We start from the raw sequence: 19,965 nt of genomic DNA, 5'->3' as shown, positions 1-19,965 counted from the left end.
CTAACCTTGGTTTCATGCCTTTGGGATAGTCTGCTTAAGGAACTAGTAAAGCTAGTATTAAAGATGTCAGAATGGTACAGCACAAAACCTGGAGAAAATCCCCCAAACCAACCTCATTCTTTTCGAACCTACAGTTTTTATGAAAATAGTGCCCTGCTTGCTTCTTGGTTTAAAAAGAAATCAGAGCCCCAGAGATGCCTCACCCAGCTTGCCTCCTCGGTTTTCAGTCGGAAGGATAGGCCTAGCTTGCTTCTTGACATTCATACTAGCAAATTATTTTTCAGCCCTTGCTTAAGGTACCCCATCACCCCATAGCAAACCATTACCCACCTGGGCAAACCATTACCCACCTGGGCCAATACTAATACCTTTGACATACTTCTACCAGCAAACATGTCTTTCCATTAATTAGGACTGTTGCTGTGCCATGAGTTGCCCTCCTGAGATAATATCTGTTGTCTCTGGTAGTAGTCATTCTCTCTCTCTCTCTCTCTCTCTCTTCTCTCTCTCTCTCTCTCTCTCTCTCTCTCTCTCTCTCTCTCTCTCTCTCTCTCTCTCTCTCTCTCTCTCTCTCTCTCTCTCTCTCTCTCTCTCTCTCTCTCTCTCTCTCTCTCTCTCTCTCTCTCTCTCTCTCTCTCTCTCTCTCTCTCTCTCTCTCTCTCTCTCTCTCTCTCTCTCTCTCTCTCTCTCTCTCTCTCTCTCTCTCTCTCTCTCTCTCTCTCTCTCTCTCTCTCTCTCTCTCTCTCTCTCTCTCTCTCTCCCTGACTGTCAAAAACCAACATTACACACACGGATCTGTTTTCTAAGGTTTTGAAATTACTCATTTGCAGCCATAGCGGCATGAGTTGTAAAGGTATCTTATGGATGAAGCTGCCTGATGATGTTTTGATCGTTTTGTTTCTTTCTTGGTTCTGGCTCAAATTGTCTTCTGGCTCTTTCAGTTACGGAGGGCAACTGCCTACATCTCTGCTGTCATTATTCCCTGCCATTAAACAGCAAGCATGGCAGGTGTACAGGCTATCAGCCCCATACTTCTTCCAGGTCCATCATCCACTTGCTCAGGTTGACACCCGCCACTATGCTACCCCCTTGGTGGTCCCTTGAACTAAGCAGGCAGAATTTCACTGATTCCCTGACACGGGACCTCCCCTAGCTCCTTCTGGCATAGCATACCATATGACTTGGATGCACCTCTCACATTTTAAAGCATTGTCTAGGGGCAATTTGGTGTATTTCAAAACTTCCACGTGGAATACAAAATAATAAGAAAATATGGATGTTAGTATTGAATATAAACCCCTAACACTATCACCAACCCAACAATACAAGCCACACATTGAAAAGGATGTCATTGGCCTTTAAAACAAAATCCAAAATCTGCAAAGGGTGGAGGGATATAAAAAAGCAAAACTGTTCCCCAGGGGGTGGGGGGTCCAGTAGAAGCACAATATTCCACAAAAGGGAGATGGGCTTCCAATAACACACTCATAATACACACATGGCAAAGCAACACATGTTCACACATCAAAAAAGGAAGCTGGTCAGTATAAAAAGATCACCCTTACTCTGCCCCTTGCAATTTGTACAAAAGATGGATTGACACTCCCAGTGTGAGTAAACCACCTTGATTTCCACTCAGGGAACAGTTTTACTGAGGAAAGAGGCATATATGGTTGTAACCACAAACATTAGGGTATTGTTGTGGATGTTCAAATTCTGCATTGCAGATGGGGACAGCTACAGGTGCACCAGCAGCCCAGTCAATGGGTCTCACGCCTGTCTGTCCATGAGGTTGATGTCTACAGTCTGACAGCTGAAGAAGTAGTTCAACCAGGCAAAACTACAAAAAGCACCCATAATTCTGGGTGATGCACGAACAAAGGCTACATTGTAGTTGGAGGCCTTCTTTCGGGGTGATGTGCCAGCAAAGTAGATAAGAATGCCAAATGCACAAATGTGCTCCAGGATCTTCAAGCATCATTTGTGCTAGATGAAATTACAATAAGAGATCTTAGACCAAATAATAGGACAGCCTCAAAGAGTATGGCAAAGTACTATTGTATGCTTAGTTTAATAGAGCAGGGAGACCAGACCCACATCAGACTGATGCTTGCATAATCACAAAGAAGTAGCTTGATTACATGGAGGTCTTATACCTCACCATGCATATTGTATGATGTCATCCTATGTGGCAAAATACAAAACCTATTGAGGGAAAGGATTGTTGAAGGAAACATACCTACTTATAGAGTATGTAAGGATCAGTGCATCATTGCTACCCCCTGTCTGTAGGGCACACTTTGAACTATTTCGAAACACAAATAGTACTGATTATAGTGAACACAACATCAGTGGGTTGACTTCTGCAACTTTGTATGTTAGGCTGTCCCCAAACTCCACTGATTTGTAATCATTCTATCTCAACCTTGGACTTTTAGCTCCTAGGCAGCACATTCCTGAAACAAAACCTAGGTGTTTGCATCCCATCGGACTACTCCCCATTTTCCCAATTAGTCCATCATCTGTCATCGGTAGGCCATCAGCCAAAGTCTTTCATTGACCTTGTTGCTGCTGACTGTTCTGGAACATTCAAGGGAGTGTGAGCACACCACTATTTTAGCTTAAGGCTATAATGAATAGCCTTTTTTTTTAACTTATGAGTCACTTATGAAAAGACCACACATTTGTCAATTTCAGCCTTCTATTTATTGCTATTTGATTTAATTATGCAGGGTGCTGTTGCTCCTATTGGCATCTAGAGACTTGCTCACTCTATCTCATATGAACTTTTTACACTTTTAATTGACCAGCAATTTGGCTCTCAAAGATGTTTTCGTCTTCTGCCATGTATAAAGAATGTCCCACAATCAGAGCTTATCCATATAAGCATATCTATGTACTCCCTGTGAACTTTGCGCTCATCCCTCAAAATAGCATATTTACACTGGGCCAACCTTGACTTATCATCGGATCTGCTCATGGGGCTGTCTTTCTGCGTCTCCTGATTCCTACAGCCTTGTCCTGTCTCTGAGGTACCTTGGTTAAATTCAATGTGAGCTGTCGTCCATTTTCCTAACATGGCTGTCCTTGCCACTTTATATAATCCTCGATAGCAAGCTTCTATATGCTGTCTTTCTACACTGCATCACTACGCATTTACAGTCATTGGTCAGTAAGCCACTTCATCTCCTTTAGATCCACGACTGCCTCATCTCCAGGCCCCAGCACCTGCCAATGACCCAGCCATACTGCCACTCAACACCTTCATATCGCTTCAACATATGTTCACACACCCCGTCCATGACATCACCAAATCCATGCCAGAACCTATTTGAAGTCTATTCATGATACTCGCTGGTGCACCCTGACATCTCGGCAGGTGGCATGACCCCACATAGCCCTCCCCATGCGAAATCCCCCCACAACTCCATCGTGAGGGCACACTCTGCATGGCTGTCCGAGTGCACAGTGCCTCCAACACATTCGATGTGGCACAGGAACGGCAAAAGAGGGTCCCATCAAGGGTTCCTCCCTGACTGAACCGAACACGATTGTGGTGAGGGTGCAGAAACTGACAATAAAACATCCACCTGCTCCTCCACATGTACTTCAATTAGTATGAGTAGTGTAATCTGCTGCAAGTAAATCTTGCAGCACATTACACCACTCAAGTTATTGAGAATGCACTCTCATCAAATATCTTTAAAAAGAGAGACCACAGTGTTTGACCTATTTGCCTGCTAACTGCAAAAATAGCGTTGTACAAGTGTTTTCACTGCATACTTTAGAACATCCAATTAGTAAGTGAAAAGTGCAACAAATTATCTGTTGCAGCAAACATGTTTAATCAAATAAAAACTATTTAACCATTAAAGTATGCATCTTCCAAAAACGACTGCTTACCTCTCCTAAAAAGTTAACTAAAGTGTAACAGCACATCACAATACGTCAATGCAACTTAAAGGTTTACCTTCCGTCCATGCTTGTCGCAACACATTTGTTACGAACTTCCCTGCGTACCCAGACAGAAAGCAATGCAGTTGCCAAAACTATCCAGAATGTTCCTCTACAAAGGGTACTAATGAACCCCAAATCTCCTTGTCCTCTGCCTGTGTATTCATTTCTCCATAAGTAGACCAGCAAAGAGCCTGGGACCAGAATATTGACAGTTTCAGTTGGATGGTAGAGAGATGTAAGCACAGGGGTGAGTGGGGGTTGGGCTGTTCCTGTCTCCATACCCCAATATCCTACCTGTTCCCACCTTGCCTTTAGCAATGGCGATGCAGGCTTGATTGTCTTTACTAACTTCACATAGACTATGCAGGTGTGCTACATTGGGCCTTACAAAAGGAAAATGCAAGGTTCACAATATATGTGGTTACGCAATTGCAGATTTTAATATCTGACCATTCTGTCACATGAGAGTTGCTCTGTTGCGGATGCCATTTAGGTATCAATTACACATATAAGTGGATGGCAGCCGTACCCCTTTTGCAATGGTGCAGACGGGCTAAAAAACAGTGGTGTCGAAGGTTGCCCAGCAATGCCAGTGGTTCAGATTCATTCAAAACCTTCCACCCATCACTTTTGATGTTATAGTTTGTCTCACTATGTGAGAGAGGGTATGCCCAGACGTGGGCCCCTTGGTCACTGCGCCACAGAGAACCAAGCTGCACCTCACTGGGGAGGCACAAGGCCAAAAAATATCTGGGGTTGCTTGTGTTTCCTGCAGAGGGGACCTTGCCTAGCAGCTTGGGATGGGATGTTACCATTGGTGGCAGTACTTGACGGATTTGCATATGGCTGGACCCCTTTTGCAATGGTGCAGATGGGCTAAAAACTGGTGGTGTGGAAGGTTGCCCAGAGCAATGCCAGTGGTTCAGATTCATTCAAAACCTTCCAGCCACCATTTTTGTGGTCATAGCTGACATCCATACAGCACAAACTGGTTGCAAACCTGGCTTTAAATCATGTGATTGCTGGTGGTAGCTTCTACTCTTGACAAAGCGAATATAGGAATGAAGACATTTAAAAAAAACTGTGTGCATTTACATATGCACTAATGCTTTAAAGATTAAATGGGCTCTGCATGCTTCTGCCAGTGGGATTCCATTGCGGTCAATAATGCAAACCAGACCTAACAAGCTGACTTACCGTGTGATTACTGCCAGCATGTGTCAAAAGTAACCCTGAGACACGGGAGCAGGGCACTTAGACGTGAAATTGTATTCCTTCACCAAGCACATGTATTTAATGTTCAAGCACATGTTGTGCACTGGGTATTATGAGCTATGTTTTCTCTATTTGCCACACACACACACTCTGTTTCCCACGCACCAGCACCATGCCGTGCTTAATGACTTGCAGGTGATCTGCAAAGGCGTTTACGGAGTACGATCCAGCATCAAGATATTTTCAACAAAATAGAAACATCAGTTGACTGATAAAAATGGTTTTACTTTCTCAGCTAGCAAGCACCATGTCCCAAGTTAGGCATACACCTGCCGTATCTAGTTTTGCACACATAATGGGGTCCATAGTTCAAGCTTCATAAGTCTGCTTCTGTAATGCAAAGAATATAGCTTGCAAATTACTGCACATTATCATACAATGTGATCATAATAGCCTCCACCTGCTCAGTTCCTAGGAAGGACTAATGATTGAAATCCTTGGGGCCACAACACTGCTTCCATTTGATGTAATTACAACCAGTTATGCAAATAGCTCGGTAGACCTCATCATAGAAATGAAAATGCTAGCTCACATAAATGATAGGGTGTGGTCTGCCTGGCATATTGCAAGGCAATGCAGTGACAGCCTGCCGAAACAGAAGACAGTGAGAGTTGTTCGCATGTTTGTTTTATGAGTAATAAATATATATCTCGCCATCATTTTTTTTTAGATAGGCAACTGACCATTATTATTCCAATACCATTCTCAAATGTTAAAATGTTTTATGATTGCACTAGCACCATTACAATAGCTGTCCCTACAGCAGTGGCACAGGTCTCCCTGCTTCCAACCTCACTAATGTATTGCATTATAATGAATACACATCCTAAACTGTGGTTTATGAGTCTTACTCATTTTGTGAGCCATCTGGGATCAGCTGGCTAATTTTAGCATGGGCACAGTTTCGAGGCCGCTCCTTGTGGTTTAGGGTTGAAGTAAATGGTGCTATGATTATGCTTTTCAGCGCTATGATTTTGCCAAATAGGCACAGCATGTTAGAAAAGGGCTTGCCTAAACCAGCTACACATGCCAGGAGCTGTGCTGAAGCTAAGCAGGGGAAGGATTTTTTAGTATTTCCATGGGAGATTGCCCTCAAATAGTAGTTGCTTGCCTTACTTGTTGGACGATTGCCCCTTCCATCCACCATTAGTGAGGTAATGGTAATGACACAGTGCAAACCCGTGCATGGAGGATCCTGCAGGAGAGTCCCAGTATCTGGGGATATCTGAAGGCTGTAGTTTTCTCCTCCATCACTTCAGAGACATACACACCACCATAGTCTGATATTAGTGATTCCATGGGATGGGTTTTCTGTCAAAAGCTGATGAGTTTTTACACCTTGATGGGCCAACCCGTTTTCCTCACTGTTGGAGCTGAAGGATTCCCTTCATAGGTGTTGTGGTTGGACATGAGGGGATAAACAAGTTCCTTATAAACAATGTCCAGTTGAATAACCTCTGGGAAATCCTTAGCGCCGTAAAGAGAGCATGTGTTTCCATGCTCAGAATATTGTTTCTTCCAAATCATACATTGCTCCAGGAAACGTTCAGCACTCTGGACTATGCTGGGGAAGATGTTCCTCCTCCAAGAAATGTCCAGGTCGTAATAAATTAAGGGCCCAGGTGCAGTTACACATTGTACAGCAACAGTGTTCCGTATGTGCTGCACTTGGTAAGTACTGTTGGGTATTTTGTGTAGATTTGGGGCATACAAAACCCCTTTCTTTTGTTTAGACTGTTCTTGTGAGCTCTAGAGGCCTCAGGCTTCTACATTATTCAATAACACCACATTTTCATATGGAGTGCCACTTATGGCTGTTGTCACTGATTTATCTACACCAGCGAGCTATGCTTCCATAAAGTTTTCTCAATAACATGTGGTATTATCACTAATATATTTACATTAGTGAGATTATGTTTCCATGGAGTATTCACAATAACATGTGTTATTATCACTAAGATATTTACATTAGTGAAACTATTTCCAGAGGCCTCTCTCTCTGCTGATTCATTTACCCCCAGCAGACTATCAGATTGTGTTCCACTCAGAAGCCACACACACATATACACTGAGTGGAACCACGCACACAGCTATTTATAATTACTCATGACATAACTTTTTCCACATAGGATGCTTGGCATATATTACCTAATAACCTCCCCTTTTATCATGTGACATGGGCTAACTGCACCAGAGAAAAACAGAGGCAAAGAGAAGCCTTTAGACAGGCTGTGATTTACATCAGTTTCATTTAAAAAATAATACATTATCAGCTTTGCGAGGCAGTCTTTTCTAAAATAAACATAAGAGAAACAATTGCAATATACATGGCATTTCATTAGATTCTTTGCAACAATAAAGAAAACAATGCATCAGTGGACTTGCATTTAGATGGCAACTTTAGAGTTTAGCATTTAAATACAGTGCTTCTTCAATGGAAGCTATCGCTTTCGCTGCCTGCCTGAAATAGATTTCATTCACACACCGCACTCTCACTTTGTATCAGATAATTACCAGCAACTTGTAGCTGTTCAGCACACGAAATCTCTGGGCTGGTCGCTTTCTTTAGATGGCTCAGGGCTTCCTTTTAGAGCACCCCAGCGAAAACATGGAGAAGAACATGCAGTTCCAATCTGCAATCTTCTATTCTCAAGCCGGCGCTCATCGACTAGAATCCCCAGCCTGTGAAGGTCAATAGTGTATTGGAACGACGCCTCTCAGCCAGGCAACCCCACAGCCACTTCAGCCAAGTCCTCACCGAAGCCATGCAAAATGGACACTGCCTTTCTTCCTCCCCAAGGTGCACCAAGAAACCTCTGTTACAGCCCCTAACGTGAAGCCTGTCCAATAAAAATCCATCATGTCATACCCTCCTTCTTCAAACAATTGCTCACTTTTACAGTAAGCAACTGTAACAAAATTGATTTCCTGCTTATTCGAGTTTTGTTTCCTGAGCAAGGACCGTGAAAAGCACAAAGAAAAAGAGAGAAAAAAAAATCTGAATGCACGTTTAAAGTGAGCCTCACCCTGCCACATTTTGCACATGGAGAACACATTACAATATTAAGAAGTTAAAATCGTGTTAGTACTTGTTAATTATATTCATTCATTAATTATCTAATGTGTCTCCTGCAATAGAGGCCTTTCAGGTGAGAAAAGAAAAAGAAATGGTGTGCTTTTTAAATGAGAAAATGGTTTGTTTTTGACCTGTTTAGCCTGTCTTCATTTACATGTCCATATGTTACACTGGCAACACATGGCTTGCTGTACCGCATTATAGCAATACATTGATCCCATTCAGTGGCACTGCACTCCAAAAACACACTAAATAATCCTACAAATCCCCTCCTTTTTCTGAGAATTTGGCCATGGTCCAAGCCACAATTGGAAGAAATCCAACTTACCCCCTTTCTTCTTTTAAAATGTGGTAATCCAACAAAATTAATATTCACATGTGAAAAATGAAAATTGAAAAATCATTGTTCACTCATCATAATATAAAAATTAATCTCTGAGTCCATCAGTTCTTATCAAATATTTTACATATTTCTTCCCAATGGAAGTGTCCATAGTCCAGTGTTTTAATTTTATACTTGAAGTTAATCACAAAACAATAAAATAAAACAAATAGTTAAAATAAATAATTAACATAGCAGATTAAAATAATTAATTAAAATAATAAATACATGGAACTCCATACTCCAGGGCACTTGTCTGCCTCTGATATGTCCCGACTGTCGATGTCACATCATTTGGTTCATTCGGGTGCTCTTTCATCTTGGCACTCTTGGATCCTTTTTCCATATAAGTCATCCCTTCTTTGTAATTCCGGTTATTTTGTCTTCACCTCCACCCGGAGGCAGGCATCATTTGATCTTCATCCAGGGGACTCACGGAACCTCCGACTAAATGTATGTTAATATTCTAAATCTAAAAGAAAATAAACAAATTAAGTGCACAGCACAATACTAACTTCACCCTTTTGCCAAAAATAAAACATGCTTTGTAAAACATTTCGCCCTTTTTCTTTCGCCTTCTGAAATTAAGCACAGGTTAAAGAGAAAACAAACATACATAAAACAACATTCAATATTTAATACATTTTCATTTTGCAAACCAATTCCATTAATTTCAGCTTCCATTTTTTAAAATATATATACATATATCACAGAGTTTATGTTCCATTATAATTAACCATCTTTATGTAACTTCTATGCCGCTGCTTTCTGACTAGACCCATTTACCTTACCTTTTTATGTTCAAGGGACTTTATCTGTTTCTACACGCTCAAGTTGTTTAATCTCATGTTTGGGGTGGCATGGTTTAATTTGATTCACATGAACAAACTGTTCTATTGCTGTTTCACCTTCAGTCTTCAAAATTGTATAAACCACAGGAGATACCTTATCTATAATTCGAAATGGCCCCTACCAGGCTGCTAGAAATTTAGAATTTTTCTGTTTACCTTTTCCAAAATGAAATTTATACACCTGATCGCCCACACAATATTCCTTTACTGATATCTTCTTATCATAATATGACTTTGCACTGTCAGCAGCTCTTTCTAGATTTCTCTGTACAAAAGCAAATGCATGTTGTAAATGCTTCCTCAGTTCATCAATGTATTCATGAACTGTGGATGCACACACAAGTGTCTGCTCATGTGTTCTGTATAGCAGGTGTTGTGGTAACACCATTTTCCTACCTGTTAAAACCTCATGGGGACTAATACCTGTTGCTTTGGCAGGAGTTGATCTAATTGCCATCAAAACCAAAGGTAAACGTAAATCTCAGAATCTGGAACCTGCTTCTGCCACAAATTTCTTTAATATGTCCACAACTCCACCCGAAGAAGCCATCCGATATGCAATATGTAGTTTTCTTTTCACACCCAGTATTTGCCAAACCTTACTCATTAGAGCACTTGTGAAATGACTTCCTCTGTCTGATTCTATTCTTTGTGGCAACCCAAATCTTTAAAACACATGATTCACCAGTAATGTGGCTGCCGTTTGCGCACTACAATCTGGTGCAGGAATACACTCAATCCATTTCGTCATCAAACACACCACACTTAAAATATAACGGTTCCCCCTGCTCAACCTCTTTACAGTCCCTACATAGTCTATTTGCAAATCTGACCATGGAAGAGTTAGGCCTCTTTTCATTAATGGAGCTCTATGCATTGGTGAAGCAGGTTTAAATTGGGCGCATACTAGACATCCTCTAGTATATAATTCCACATCTTGGGACATATGTGGCCAGTAAGCATAATCCTTTAGTATTTCCAATGTTTTTTGTGAACCTCTGTGGCCTGCAGTTATTGCATCATGTGCATGGTGTAGAATTAGCCCTCTGAATGAAAGGGCTACCACCCACTATATCTGTCCTGTTATGGACTCTCTAATCATGAGTCCATCCAGTAGTCTAATTCGTTTTTTATTCTTTAATAGCACCCTCAACTCTTCTTTTCCTATACAATCATGTTCTGTTAAAGGATTTTGTTCAGGGTTTATCAAATGATTATAATATATTCCCAAAATTAGATCATCCTTTTGTGCCTCAATCAGATCTTGGTCTTGTGTATCATAACTCCATTGGGCTACTGGTTGATCTACCTCATTAGGTACTTTAGAACGTGTTACTGCATCAATTTGTATTTCACCAAGTAAATGTTCAATAGGTAGCAATTCTCCCATCACGGCCCCAATTTTAGCCAGGTGATCTGCCTTATTATTCCCCCTTTATCCTCTCCTGGTGTTTTTAAATGCCCACAAATTTTTCTCCAGTATATTGTTAAATCATTTTCTGACACCAATTTGTCTATGGCTTGTATCATTTTGCATGTTTAAGTGGTTTCTTGTTTTATGTAGTCATGCGTCTTGTTTTCCAGCCAGGTAAATATTCCACAAAGCTATTTCGTGTATAGTCAGAATCAGTCACCAGGACAATTTCACTGATTTTATGATCAACTGCAGTAGAAACCTCCTTATAAATGTCTGCCAGTTCTGCTACTTGACTGCTCCTAGCTCCAATTCTCATCCCTATACTAGGGACGCCTTAACATTTCAACCAGACATTTCCTATTCCTGACACTAATTGTTTATTACTGTCATTTTCAATGTGAAAAGCACAACCATCAACATATACAGTTGGCAGGTCCTTGCATGTTTTTTCATCAAAAGCTTTGTGTGGTGATTGTTCAAATTCCTGCAAATTAGGTTCTACTTCCATTTCGTGTGATACTTGTTCAGCTGCACAGTCATGTAAATCTGCTAAACCTTGAGCAATTGGGCTTCTCTTATTTTGGCCATATCTCACTTCTACAGGAAAGACTTGTAATGCCAGCATCCATGAAGTGATTCTGGATTGTGCTAGATTACCTGACCTAATTCTTTTACTCTCTAAAAACTGCAAAGGTTGATGATTTGTCTCAATAATCACCTTATCTCCCTGAACAATGGGGCGGAAATGTGGTAGCGCCCATGCAGTGGTTAATAGGGCCTTTTCACATTCATTGAATTTCATTTCAACTTGGGAAAACGCCTTACTTGCATAGGCAATGGTTTTGTGATTCAAATCATGTTTTTCTGATAACACTGCTGACATACAATGTTCAGAGAAACCTATAACTATAAACAAATACCTGTCCTCTATGGGATATGCTAAACATGGTGCCTTTACAAGACATTCCTTTAATTTAGCCATTGCCTCAGACTGCTCTTTTTCCCATTTCCAGGGTGTATTCAGTTTAAGCAGTTTAGTCAATGGTTGAGTGATTTCAGCATAATTTTCAATGAACTTTCTGTTATAGCCTGTCATTCCTAATAAACTTGTTACCCTTTTCACATTTTTAGGGTCTTTTAGTTTTTGTATAGCCTCTATTTTTTTCTTTTGTGGATTTAGTCCATATTCAGTCACTTCATGGCCTAGAAAGTTCACTTTTTTCTTGCACCATTGTGCTTTTTGTAAAGACACTTTGGCGCCTGCCTTCTGCAATTGGCCAAGCACATGTCTTATTTCATCAAAATGGCTTTTCAAGCTTTCATTTCTTATCAGCACATCATCCACATAAACGATGGTTCCTCTTTCTGCTGCATCAGGCATAGCTTTTCTCAAAAATATGCCAAATTCACTCCCACTATTGACGTACCCGAATGGAGTTCTAACCCATGCGTATTGAGTCTTATCAAATGAAAAGGAAAATAAATTCTGTATCTCCTCTGCCAATGGCTCGTAACAATACCCAGAGGTAAGATCTAATGTGGTAAATACTTTTGAACCATGTATCTGAGCTAATCCCTGATCAATGAATGGCAGTGGCCACCTGGATACCGGCACTCTTTTATTTAACTACCTCAAATCTGCACACAGACGCCACTGATCATTTGCCTTTAACACATCTAAAATAGGTGTATTAGATGTGCTATGAATGGGCCTGATGATTCCCTGCGACTCCTAATTTTTAATAATCTCTGCCAATGACTCTAAACACGCCAATGGTAGTCTATACTGGCGCGCAAATATTGGACTTCTGTTACACCCTTCCGGTAGCGTGGCCACATGTAAATCAGTTAGACCGCAATCATAAGCATCTTTTGCAAATACATCTTTAAACTCCATAAATATCCTCCTCAGTTCATTTTTATCCCCATCATTGTCACATTCATCCGCTGATAAAATCTGCTCCTCTACCATTTTGGAAAATTCTGGAAAATGTTCTGGCATGGGAATCTCGGCGCTTTCCTATAATTGTGTGGCTGTGTCTTTTTATAAAGCTGCCATTTTAAAATGTTTTGGCATATCAGCTTCCACTTCAATGGGCTGATTTTCTATTTCATTTTCATTTAAGTTAAATGTTATGCAATCCTCTTGATGACAGCACACCGTCTCGCTTGAATCATAAGGGTACACAGAATGAATTTTAAATATCCCATTGGGCTGAGAGTCCAGGTATTCTGGCAATTCACCCTTAGCATCTACATACTTTTCAGGGATATTTCCAATCACCATGTTATTTAGATCTGCTGTGTAATGTGATTTTTGTATGGCCATTCCTATTGGGGAGTTTTCCTCTAAATGAATATCCTGACAACCTTTATTAGTCACCATGGCCCTCATTACGACCCTTGCGGAAATTGACTGACCGGACCGCAACAGCGTAAATAGCGTTTCCGCCATTGCACGAAGGAGCAAAGTGCGGCCAATCACGACCCATCGGGCACGAGCATTACGCCATGGCGGAATCCGAAAGGCTGCGATGGCGGAAATGACCCCAAAACGGCCCTTACCGCCGCCGTACGCTGCACCAGGTGCAATACCGCCACCCATCTTAGCGGTCACCGTAATGAGCGGTCACCGTAACGAGCGTGCACCGCAAATTACGGCCACCGTAAATATACGGAAACGGAAGTAAAAGCATGTGGCCGGAACGGGAAACAGCACGCCGCACAACTATAAAATCCGAATCCCAACACAACCATAAAAAATCCGACCCTGACACACATCCCAACCCGTTAGCAACCCCAGTTAAAAAAATAAATATGGGAAAGGTAGCCAAGAAAGCGTGTGACCGCAAGCGGCAGGTACACTTCTCCCGAGAGGAACTGACCGTGCTCACCGAGACCCTACAGGAAAATTCCGCCGTCGTCTTCTCCAGTCAAATGACCAGGACGGCCCTTGCCAACAAGAAGGCCATATGGGTCCTGGTGGCACAGCGCGTAAGTGCGGTGGGGACAACACCCCGCACGCCACAGCAATGTCGCAAGCGGTGGGACGACCTGCGGATCCGCGTACGCAGCATACTTTCTGCGAACAGGAACATCGCCACAGCTACCGGGGGGGGTTCAGAGTCGCCCATCAAGTTGACCCCCTGGGAGGAAATCTGCGCCTCCACCATAGGAATGGAGAGCATAGAGGGAGTCGGAGGGATGGAGAAAGGAGTGCCGACATCCGGAGAATCAGGTAGGTTGGCCAAGAGAAACAATGCGAAATCCACAAACCACGAACATGTGCAGTACCATGTGACCCCATAGTGCAATACATACTTAGCCCTGACAGCGCCCTCTAAAAGTCAGAATGAACAAACAAATCAATCAAGAAGCCATAAACAACCCCTACATGTGCAGCATGCACCCCCTAACTGCAGGCAGCCAAATGAATGCATCCTCAATCCACACGGAAATGAGACCACCTCCAAGGCCCAGTCCCAAATCAGCCTCATGTACCACCCCAATGCATTTGATACGTTGCCATTCCAAATCCGACAGACCCATAACTAACGCTCGCCCCTCTTTACTCCACCACAGGGTCCGATACCAACGACGAGCTGCAGGACACCCCTACCAGCACGCCTGCAAAGAGGGCCAGGACCAACGTCCCAAGAGCCTCCACCTCAGGTGCAAGGATCAAGACACGGCAGCAGCAGGAATCAAGTGGCAGCACACTGGAGGGGACTGCAACAGGCACCCCAGCAGCCAGCAAGTCCACAACCCCAGCACCACAGGTCCCCCCAAAGAACGTATCTGATGGCACCGCCTCTGGTGGTAGCAGCACCATAGGGGACACAGCTGTCATGCCAGCATGCTCCGACACGGAAAACAGTGCTGGCGACGTAGGTACCATCCATGACCTTTCCCAATCCCCCTGCATGTCCCATCCCCTACACCATGACGAAACCACGCAGGGGCACCCTGAAGACGACGACTGGCCAACCCCCACAAGTCCTGTGCCAAGGCAACATGTGTTGAGCAGCCCCCCTGTCACACCACCGCAAATGTCCATGGCCCAGCAGAGGCAACAGTCCCTCGACCTGCTGATCGAGCAACAGCAGGAAGCGTCCACGCTACTCAAGGACCATGCAAATGAATGCGGGGGTTCAAGGGCAGCCATGGAAACATCCACCGAGACACTCAGGGCACAAATAGAGAAAAGTAGTGAGAGCCTCAGGGGAGAAATGGAGAGAAGCACCGAGAGCCTGAGAGCACAAATGGAGAAAAGCACCGAGAGCCTGAGGGGGGAACTGCATGCGACGTCCAAAGACGTCTGTGCTGAACTTGCTGCTGTGCGCCGTGTGCTCTCGGAGCTCTCACAAACCCTCAGAGACATGCATGGACGCGAGCAGGCAGAGACCTCATCCGTGGCAAGTTCCGTCCAGGGCAGCCCCCAACGCAGATCTGGCAGGAACCTGCGCTCCACGGGCAGGGGTGCCCCTGATACCCGTAGAGGGGGCTTGCAATAGCGTCTACCCACGGACAGCATGCATATTTGGACACTGGTGTTGGGGGGGGAGGTAGTAGGGTGGAGGGGGTGTGTTGGGCTTCACTGGGTGGCGGGTCCATAGGGTGTATAAATCAAATCACATTAACAATACAGCACCTCATTATCATCCAATGACATGTGTGGACATTGATATTTGCGTACGAGGCCTTCATAGGCGTACAGTCCACAATGTGCCTGTACTACACACACACAGTGCCACAGGTCCCCTTTCCGTGTAATAGGCACCATGCGTGGTTGCTAGAAGCATGCATCTATGATGCTCTGTCGGATTGCACGTGCATCCTGTGCCTCATGGACTCCTTGAGGTGCCTCCACATCCCCACCCTCATCATCATCATCATCTTCAGGTGCATGCAGTACAGCGTCAGGGGGCATGGGCACATTCCTACGTATGCACATGTTGTGCAGCATGACACATGCCATGACCATCTTAGAAACCTTCTCATGGCTGTATATGAGTGCCCCGCCAGACCTGCTGAGGCTGCGGAAACGAGCCTTCAGTAGGCCGAATGCCTGTTCAATGACCACACGGGTACGTGAGTGGGCATGGTTGTAGTCCTCCTCATGCTCGTTCTGTGGGTTCCGGATTGGTGTAAGGAGCCATCTCTTCAGTGGATACCCGGCATCACCTGTATGAGACGAATAAAGGGTGTCAGTGGAATGATAGTGCTAAGTAGCCCCCCCCCCCCCCCCTGCAAGGTCATTGACGCATCAAATGGGCCACGATGTCATGCATGAAATGAGACTCACCGAGTAGCCAGGATCTGTGCCCTGCGTGTCGCTCCATGTAGCGTGGTATTCTTGTGTTCCTCAGGACCATAGAATCATGGGTAGATCCTGGAAATCTGGCACAACAATGCGTAAATATCTTGTTGGAGTCACACACCATTTGCACATTGATTGAATGAAATTGTTTCCGGTTGCGGTACTGGACCTCCATGGCATGTGGGACAACCAATTCAACATGGGTGCAGTCGATGGCACCAATGCAACCCGGGATGCCGCCAAGTGCATGGAATCCCACTTTAGCGTTGGTAATCTCCTGGTACGTGCGTGGTAGTGTGATGTGGTCGTCGGCGTGCTTCAGGAGGGCATCGTGCACTTGGAAGAGTGTCCGTGAGAACAGTGGCTGTGAAATGCCATGCAACTGTCCCACTGTGTGCTGGTAGGTGCCTGTGGCCAGGAAGTGGAGTGCAGACACCACCTTCAGTAGGGGTGGGATGGCGGTTGGGCTATCTATCATGCTCACGAGGTCAGCATGTGTCATGTCCACAATGGCGATTATGGTGTCCCGGTCCAAACGGTAGAGGGTGTGGATCTGCTCAGCAGTGAGGTTGAACGGATCGGCTCGGAGGCGTGGGATTGCGGGCCGCCTGCGTGGTGGTGGTGGCAGTGCTTGTGGGCCTTGCTGACCCTGCCTTGCCCTCCTCCTCCTCCTCCTCCTCCGTCTCCCCTGTGCGCCCGGTTGTTGTACCTGTTGTTGTTCGTCGTCTTCTTGTAGTTGTAGCACTTGCAGTGCTATCTGGTACCCCAGGCCCAACATCGCTAGTCCTGCCGGTAGCATTTTGGAGTGGGAGTGGTTGTGGGAGGGGTTTGGGTCTGCAATATATGTGCTGTCGGCCTGTATGGCCTCCACCTGTGCTGATTGAATGAATCTGTGGCAGATGCAATCCCTTCTGGTCGAGCACGGCCCGCACGTAAGGCTGCATTTGGCCGCATGGCATCTTGGGATTGGAATCATGTATCAAATCCCGATGGCAGTGTGATGTACTTTGACTGATTTTCATGCTATGCTCCCATTGTTACACATGCTATGATTGCAGCCGCTTACATACCTGTGAAGAGTCAGTGGTATGTAGGGCTCGATCGATGGCCGACCCTCATGCAGCACAGTAACGTACTTCACCGACGGGCGTGGCGTCCCATTTGTGATTGCAGCCAGTTAGCATCATGACACACAGCCGCACTACATTGATGTAATTGTGAATGCAAGCGTTCACAGAAGCCTTTTCGACGTAATGTTGCAAGTGAGGAATTCGAAGGCCAGCATTTTTGGTTTTGAAGTAGCGGCGAGGATACGCCCACAGGTCTGGCTGGAAATGTAACGTTCTATTGTAGAATGTCCTTGGGACATGGCCCATAACGAGCAGGCAATGAATGATATGAATTGAATGGGATGCGCAATAGCGTAGTGGACGATAAGGCAGGACGTTCCCAAATCCATCTTGCTTCACAACACTACAGATCCGGCCAGGGGCACAGTGGTTTTTGCGGACTGCATTACGCACAGACGCGATGGAAGTTTCACATATTATGTGAGTGAATATTCATGCGTTTTCATTGCGGGATGAGGGAATGATGTGTGGATGCATGGACTGATGAATCCGTTCAGGGTCTGCCATGTACATGGGTTTCTTGGTTCACTCCCCTTCCCCTGCGTTATGTGATGCAAGGCTGCCATAGTGGGACATACGTCTCTCTGCCCTTGTCGGATCCTCCCTGTCTCGACGCGCCTTCATACACTTGTGTCTAGGCACGTTACTAATCCCATGTCATGGGTTCTATCTTGACGGACGCATGCACAGTAACCGACGTTGCCAATGGTGTATTTAGCTCGATTGGTTTCGTTGTGATTCGATACTGGATTAGGGGTGTGTATATTCCTTTGGAGTGGGCTAGCATGCATATGGGTGTGGATTTGGTGTGTTGAATGAAGATTGTAATGCATCATGAGTCCCGTAATGCAATCGGTTGATTTGTGTTTCTTTTGGGTGACAGGTATCTCCTGCCCTATTGCAGATGCCATCTCTACGCCACTCCTCCAGATGGTTTTTACTCTCGACTCCTGCAGCTTCGGGTGAATCAGTGGAGCACCATTTCGATCATATGGGACGATCGCCAATGGGCCACATGCCCTTACGCTGTACTGGTGGCTAGGTGCAACATTTCGGCCTTTCAGCTCGACTAGTGCCTGCCTCATGGGACGGACCTGCGGTTCTTGCCGCTTCCATGTTGCCTTTTGGAACGTTGATGTAAGCCCTGTGTGCCATGATGGTACAGGGCGTCACACAAGTGGAAGCCGGTCAATTATTGCAGATGCAGCCCTCGGTGATGATGGTTGTTTTGGTGGGATTTTGCAAATTGATGTGGGGCCTTTGTCATTTGGATGTGCATTTAAATTGTATTCCGATATTTGTCGTGTTGCGTTGTTCTTTGCAGGTGATGTGGCGATTTTCGCTTTGTGGCGGTATGTATTGCATGATGATCTGCTTTGTGTTCCGCCTTCTGAGTTGAGTTGTGTGGTACAGTACTGGCCGCGTTTGCCTACGTAGCACAGTATGGTCACGGATAGAGGCTGCCATTGTGTCTGTTTACATGATGTGCTGTTCAGGGGCGGGGGATTGGCTTTTGGCCGACTGGTGCCTGTCAGCCAGGTCGATTGGTGGAATGATGGGTTGTTCAGAATGTGGCTGGTCACAGGTGACTGTGTTTGCGTGCGTTTGTTGGAGGGGGACTGGGGTCATGTCCATTGGAATAGCTTCTGTATTGATGCCATCTGTGCCCTGCAGCTCCCATCGGCCCCTCTTGGGATGGGCCTGGCTGCTCAGTCACTCTGCCGACTTGTGTGGTACATGCTTCTGCTGATGGTTGGTTTGTTTACTGGCATGAGTACAGGGCTGGTGCAATCCCCCTCAGGATGCTGTTGTGGATGTTGCCTTGCGCTGGTGGCAAGCGATGGGGGACTACTGTTGTTTTGTGTCATGTGTTCTTGATTTTCATTTTGATGTGTTGTACCTTCACATGCCTGTGCTGCGTCAGTACGGCTATGGTGACATGCCGTACATGGATGCCCACTCACGGGGCGCTTTGAGCCCCTGCATGCTTTTCTACGTTGGCATGCATGGGTGAATAGTGGATTTCACTGGTTGCATAGTGTGTGTACATTGCGCCTGCCAGGAGTTGTGCAATGAGGCCAGGGAGTGGAGTACAGGCACTCAGTGGGCCATTTACGGTTGGTTCGCGTTGCCGTATTTCTCGCCATGGCGGAATGGTACTTTACGACGTGCTTGATGGCGTTCAGTACATGTCCGCTAGGGTCAGAATTCGCGTACCGTTGCGCCATGGCGGTGATTCCGGTTTTGCAAGGCGCGCGTGCGCGTACTTGGTGCAGTTAGCGTTGCCGTTCACTGCGGTGTCGCTAATGGCATCGTACTTTACGGTGACGGGTCATGATCGCAACGAGCGGTGTTCGATGGCGGTATTGCATTTCCGCCATCATTTTTCCATTTCCGCAAGGGTCGTAATGAGGCCCCATATGTTTTACAGATCCTTCACCCACATCTACCAATTGAATGTATTCATAATCCAGGCCTTGCTGTTTCATGGATTCATTCAGACACACAAATGCATCAGAATCTTTCATCTGCTGTCCATTTTTGCATTTCAGTGTTA

Source organism: Ambystoma mexicanum, chromosome 2q (assembly GCF_040938575.1).
Source record: "Ambystoma mexicanum isolate Mex_15411 chromosome 2q, UKY_AmexF1_1, whole genome shotgun sequence".
Classification (NCBI taxonomy): Eukaryota; Metazoa; Chordata; class Amphibia; order Caudata; family Ambystomatidae; genus Ambystoma; species Ambystoma mexicanum.
This window is presented reverse-complemented; position numbering follows the sequence as displayed.